General features: G+C 47.2%; 1 protein-coding gene across 1 annotated transcript in view; it reads left to right on the top strand.

Annotated features, from left to right (window-relative positions):
* Positions 1-6,324, top strand: part of TPI1 (triosephosphate isomerase 1) — a 12,666-nt gene that overhangs the window by 549 nt on the left and 5,793 nt on the right. The window lies entirely within an intron of this gene.

The raw sequence follows: 6,324 nt of genomic DNA, 5'->3' as shown, positions 1-6,324 counted from the left end.
TTCACCTCTATGGTCCTAATGCCACCTCCACTTCCCTGGTCTTGAGCCCTGATGACTGCAATTGTATCTGTGAAGTTCTGTTGGTGTATATATGGTCAGGCTGCTGATTAATTTGTGATGCATTGCTGATCAATTCATAGACAGGTGGGTGTGCCCTGAGCCCAATGCCCCTCTACTTCTATGATCCTGAGCCATGGTGACTGCATTAGTCTATTTGAGGTGCTGTTAATATAAACAGTGACCTGAATATATCTGCGTTCTGATCAATTCAGAAACGGGTAGAGGGTCTACTGAGCCCAATGCCCCCTTCCTCCTCTGATCCCTGTGGCCTGACTATTGCATTTGTAAAGTGCTGAGTATATATGATCCCTATGATTAATCAGCAAACTGATCAATTCTCAAACAGATGGGGTTGCCCTGAGCCCCATGCCCCTTCCATGTCTATATTCCTGAGCCCCTAATGACTCTGTAAAGTGCTGATGGTGTATATGATCAGTGATTAATATCAGCGCTCTGATCAATTCAGGAACATGTTGGGGGTCTCCTGACCCAATCCCTCTTCCTCCTCTGAGATCCTGGGGGCTGACGGCCCCATTTCTATCTGTAAAGTGCTCATAGTATATATGATCAGTAATTCATGTCTGTTCCCTGATCAATTCTCAGATAGGTGGGAATTCCCAATGCCCCTCCCACTTAATAATCCTCAACCTTCAGTTCTGTCTGTAAAGTGCTACTGGTATAAATTATCAATATAATTAATATATCAGCAACCTTATCCGTTCAGAGACGGGTGTTCTCGGAGCCCAATGTCAGTTCCATGTAGTAATACTGAGCGTTAATGGCCACATTTCTATCTGTAGCGTGTGTGTATGGATATAGATGTATAGATTCTATTCCCCCCCCCCCCATGGAGAACTGTGAGTAATCGGCATACCAATTCCTGATCCATATTCCATACTGTGTAAGACCTCTCTCGTGTAGTCCAATGTCATTTGGGTTGCTCTGGGGTGTTGATGGTTAAAAAAAGTCAGATATTTGTTTTCTGTTTTTTTTATACACTGTTGATACACAATGCCTATCCATAGTTTATACACTTCAATACAATGTGTATACAGTGAGGGGAATTTATCAAAACTGCAGCAGAGAAAATTTGGATCAGATTTGCACTGCAACCAATCAGCTTCCCCGTCTCATTTTCAAGTCTTACCTTTGGCAAACTGAAGAGATGCTAATTGGTTGCCATGGGCAACTGCTCCAGATGCTGCCTGCTCCAGTGTTGATAGATTCCCCTCAATGTATATTTTATATATATTTTTGTTTCCTCAGCTGTGTATATCCTGCAGTGATCAATGCCTGAAGTTGGACCTCACCGTAGTATTAGTTTATATGGTTCTATTTGCTTTTTATAGGGACAGAACTCTTCATATAGGATACATGCATAGTATAATGTATGGGGATTGCCCTGTGCTGGGTAGAAGTAGATGGTGTAATGACAGCAGAACACCCAATGTTGGGCTTAGAGTCGCCTCTAACGTCAATAACATTGTATCAATTTTTTTTTATTGGTAACATGTTTTTTTTATTGTCCTCATTGTATCAGTTTGGAGAGCATCCTGTACATGTTTTATGGGCCTCCAGTGTAAGTGAAGATGGTACACACCTGACCACAGCACTAAATGTATGTTTTATACACCCCGTACGTATACAGGCCCAGGGCTTTCCAAATTGGGTTATATGTATGTCTATATCGACATAATTTGTGTCCATTGAACTTGAAGGGCCATAAGAAACGAATGGACAGGTGGAACATAAATTGGAACAGGCGTTACCCCCACACTCATAGGTGTGGATGGGCCCTTGAATGGGCTCAAGGTCATATGAGCCAGTTGATCAATTTTACCCCATCCAAGCATCGTATTGATCATAATAGAGGGAATCTTCCAACAAGTAAATGGAAGGGGGGTGTTGTATATTGCAGTAAGTGGAATGGATGAATGTTTAAATCTGATGTACTTGGAGCCCTCGTGCATTATATTTAATTCTCCGTATTATAATATTGCATTGTACTTTATTAATCGTGTAGTAATGAATGTGAATGGGTTAATTGTTGCAAGAGTCTGCTGGGAGGAGATAACCGAATTTCCTGTTGCCACAGCAGTGTACAAGTGTCGCCTGCAGAGTATTGCACATGTGCAGTCCTCCTATGATTCAGGCATGGAGGTATTATTAGTAATACAGAATCTGCCTTGTAATGTACCGGGGCCTGCAGACACACAGACCACAAAGTGCATCCTGCGTCTCCATCCGCTGCCAATGACCCGGTTGTCCTTGAAAAGCTCCGTCCATTAACTGATGAATCACCGGGCTGACTGTCGGCTCAGAATGATCGGCACGCATGGTCCTTTGACATCTGTTTTGTTTGTTGGAGGGGTATTGTATTTGGCTAGTAGGGGGCCTGGTATAACGTGCGGCATATACACACAGGAGGGAGTCAGTTTAGCATCCTGCACAGAGGACAAGATTAAGGACGGAGCCCAGAATATGGTTGGGGGGGATTGGCCCACATTGAATATATTGGGTGCAAGTGAATACACACCAAATGCATGATGAACTGGGGTAATATACTCCACAAATCCCATGAAGCATCTCTCTCCGGGGGGTCGTGGCTGTGAGAATCTTGCAAAGCCTCATGCAGGTGTCTCAAACCTCTGGCTGTGGTGGAACTACAAATCCCATGAGGCATTGTAAGATTCTCAGACATGACTTCCAGAGAGATGCATCATGGGATTTGTAGTAACACCACAGCTGGAGGGCCGGAAGTTTGACAACCCCCTGCTCATGGGATTTGTAGTTCCACCACAGCTGGATGGCCACAGTTTGGCCATCCCTGCTCTAAACTTACAGGGGGGGTTCTCCCCATGCAGCTGTTTCTGTCCCCTTTAACAGTACAGACCTTCTCATGTATCTTGCATGTAAATGGGGCCTAAAATAGAACAGGAAATGCAGTGCTGCGTTGACTATGGCTTTGAAAGGATGATGCAGGGCTGAGCATGCAGTACAATATGCTCTGGAGATGCACGGAGGATTTGGCTTGCAGAATCCCCAATGCCGGCCATACATGTAGCAATCCGATCCTTCAGTCACCATTTCACATGTATTTTTCTGTTTAAATCAAAGGCATGTGGCGGATGCTATTTTTGACTGCTGGGAAATCTAAATCGCCCCCCCCCCCTTGAAGATTCAGTTGCTTTGTATCAATGCTTGACAGGGTTCCAGTTGCATTTATTTTCAGTCCACCAAATGTTTTTTTCAATTCATGAAGTCAATTGAAATTTGTAGGTTGCATGAATTTAGCATCAGGTTGCCTTTTGGTCTTTGGATCTGGTTGGTTGGAAGTGCTTGGTGATCGAGGGCGTTAGGCCAACGAAAGGATAACTGATGCCACAATATATGCGACTAGCTTTAGAGATGTTCAGAGATGCTGGCTGCTCCTGCAAGGGTGCACTGCACATAGCGCTATGCAGCGTGGTGTATGAACAAAGATGCTCTGCATGTAGGGCCTGGGAGCATGTTCAGCTAAGAATAATGCTCTGCATGGAGATGCTGGGAGTGTTTATGAACAAGGTTGCTCTGCACGTAGGGCCTAGGAGTGTGGTGCCGGAGCGATGATGCTCTGCATGTAGAACCCCAAGGCATGGTCCATTAACAATGATCTGCATATAGGGCACAGGAGCATGGTGCATGAACAAGGATGCTCTGCATGTAGGATCTGGGAGTGTGATGTATGAACAGGAGTACTCGTGTAGGGTCAGGGAGTGTGGTGCTGAAACAAGGATGCTCTGCATGTGAGGCCAGGGAGCAAGGATGCATTGTGGATATGGTCGGGAAGTGTGATGCATGAGCATGGATGTATTGTGGATTGAGTCGGAGCGTGGTGCATGAGCAGTGGATTCATTGTGGACAGGGTCAGGGAGTGTGATGCATAAGTACTGGATGCATTGTGGATTGGGTCAGGGAGCATTGTGCATAAGCACTGGATGCAGTGTGGTTTTGCTCGGGAAGGGGGGCGAGCAATGGTTGCATTGTAGATTGGGTCGGAGTGTGGTGCATGGATACATTGTGGATTGGGTCGATGGGTATGGTGAATGAGTAAGGATGCATTGTGGATTTGGCCAGGGAGCGTGGTGCATGAGCATGGATACATTGTGGATTGGGTCGATGGGCGTAGTGCGTGAGTAGGGATGCATTGTAGATTGGGTTGGGGTGCGTGGTGCATGAACATGGATGCATTGTAGATTGGGCCAGGGAGCGTGGTGCATAAGCAATGGTTGCGTTGTTTGAGTCTGGGGGTGTAGTGCATGAGTAAGGATGCAGTACTATCCAGGTCAGGAAATGTGATACAAGTCCCACAGTGCATTGCAGCTACAGAGGACAGCTGATGACCTAGATTGCAGGGTCTATTAGGGAAAGCAAAGCCTAGGAAGCACAATAAGGGGCACACAGGTTTCGGGGGTTCAGCAGAAACAGCTGCAGACCATAAAACTGCTCTTTGCGAGCTGTGGTGTTCGGCTGCTGTAGAACTACAAGTGTCAGCGTGCCAAGACTTGGCTTCCTGCTGCAGATGAGTCCTGACTTGCAGCCATTGTATGGAATGATGGAAGCTGAGCGGTTAGCAGCGTGGGTCGTTGCTGTAGCTCTGTGCTGCCGCCTGTGTCTGTGCTCGCAGGCACGTACAACCTCTGCAGCGTCAGACCTTTCCAGAGACGGCCACAGGGACGTCCCCACACGTCTCAGCAATGTGGCAATACACGCTTAGCTGAACTCTCTCCTCCTTTGTCCCGGGCCTGCTTCCCTTTGGCCTCCCTCTTTGTGCAATCTTTGCCCCGGGGGGGGGGGTGAGGTTGTTTTTGGTAGCATGGTGCGTGGTTCAGTCTGAGGCAGAGGGCGATTAATGTTCCAGGTGACCTTTAACCCTGCCAGCCTGGGGGCAGCTGAACAGACATCCTAGAACGGCTTTGACCTTTCAGCGCGCTCTGTACTTGGGGTGGCGTGAAGGTTGTGCCTTTTCACCTTTTCGTGCGCCCAAAATAAATGTGGCCGATGGTTATAAATAGCAGATTGAAGAGGGGAGGGGAATGTGATGTGCGTCTACAGTATGTCCTTGTGTAATGATACTGTACCGGGGTTACTGTGCGTCTCCAGTGCAGGCTCAGAATCTTCATGTCTCAAGTTCAGTTTCTTAAATGTGCTGACCATTATAAGGTGCAAAGTGTGACCTTTGTCCCAGGTTCAGGGTCAGTACAGTGGTACCCGGACGTCCTGAATGTGTAGATTTAATTTATTGCAGGGATTCGTATAATGCCAACAATGTATGCATTGCTATGCACATCAGCCCCTGCCCCCAAGGAGCTTACAATCTAAGGTGCCTATCCCACACGAATGCACAGACACGTACAGGGCCAGGTTAGACCAGAGCCAATTAACCCCCCATCATGTCTCTGGAGTACCTGAAGGAAATGCATGGAAGAGCATGCATTGCAAGTGCCATACAGAAATGCCCTGGCTGGGATTTGAGGAGAGGAACCCAGCGCTGCAATGCAGAAGTACTTAACCACTGAGCCTCTTTAACCCTTTCACTGCCAGTGATGTATGCTCTATGGCAGGGGTAGCAAACCTCTGGCCCTCCAGCTGTGGTGAACTACAAATCCCATGATGCATCTCTCTTCGGGAGTCGTGGCTGTGAGAATCTTGCAATGCCTCATGGGATTTGTAGTTCCACCACAGCTAGAGGGCCGGAGGTTTGCTACCCCTGTTCTATGGAGCTGAGTGGGCCCCTGTGAACACTCCTGGCGTTTTGAAGTTGGCTGTCGGCTTTACACGGGAAGCGATTCTGGAAGCTGAAAAGCCGCCAGAGCTCTTCTCTGAACAATTTGTAGTCTTGCAGTCGGCAAGCATTTCGGGGCCAGATTTTGTTGAACGCTTACTAACCTAATAGTATGCTCTGGGAGGAAACTTACAAAGATGGAGGTAACAAACTCCATGGTCAAGGGATTAGATCCGAAGACACCCAGAACGGTGGTGGGCAACTCCAGCCCTCCACCAGCTATGATGGAAGTAGACGTGTCATGAGGCATTGCAAGACTGACAGCCACGGGCATGACTCCTAGGGGCAGAGGCGTGATGGGATTTGTTGGTAAAGCACAGCTGGAGGGCCGGAGTTGCTGCTCTAGAACCACAAGATCCTCTGTGCAGGTTCATATATGATGTTTGGGTGATGCACCTTCATGGCGTTTTTTTTTTTTTTTGCAAAACAAACAAAAAAGG

This window comes from Nanorana parkeri, unplaced genomic scaffold (assembly GCF_000935625.1).
Source record: "Nanorana parkeri isolate BGI_ZX_2015 unplaced genomic scaffold, ASM93562v1 scaffold1037, whole genome shotgun sequence".
Taxonomy (NCBI): domain Eukaryota; kingdom Metazoa; phylum Chordata; class Amphibia; order Anura; family Dicroglossidae; genus Nanorana; species Nanorana parkeri.
This window is presented reverse-complemented; position numbering and strand designations above follow the sequence as displayed.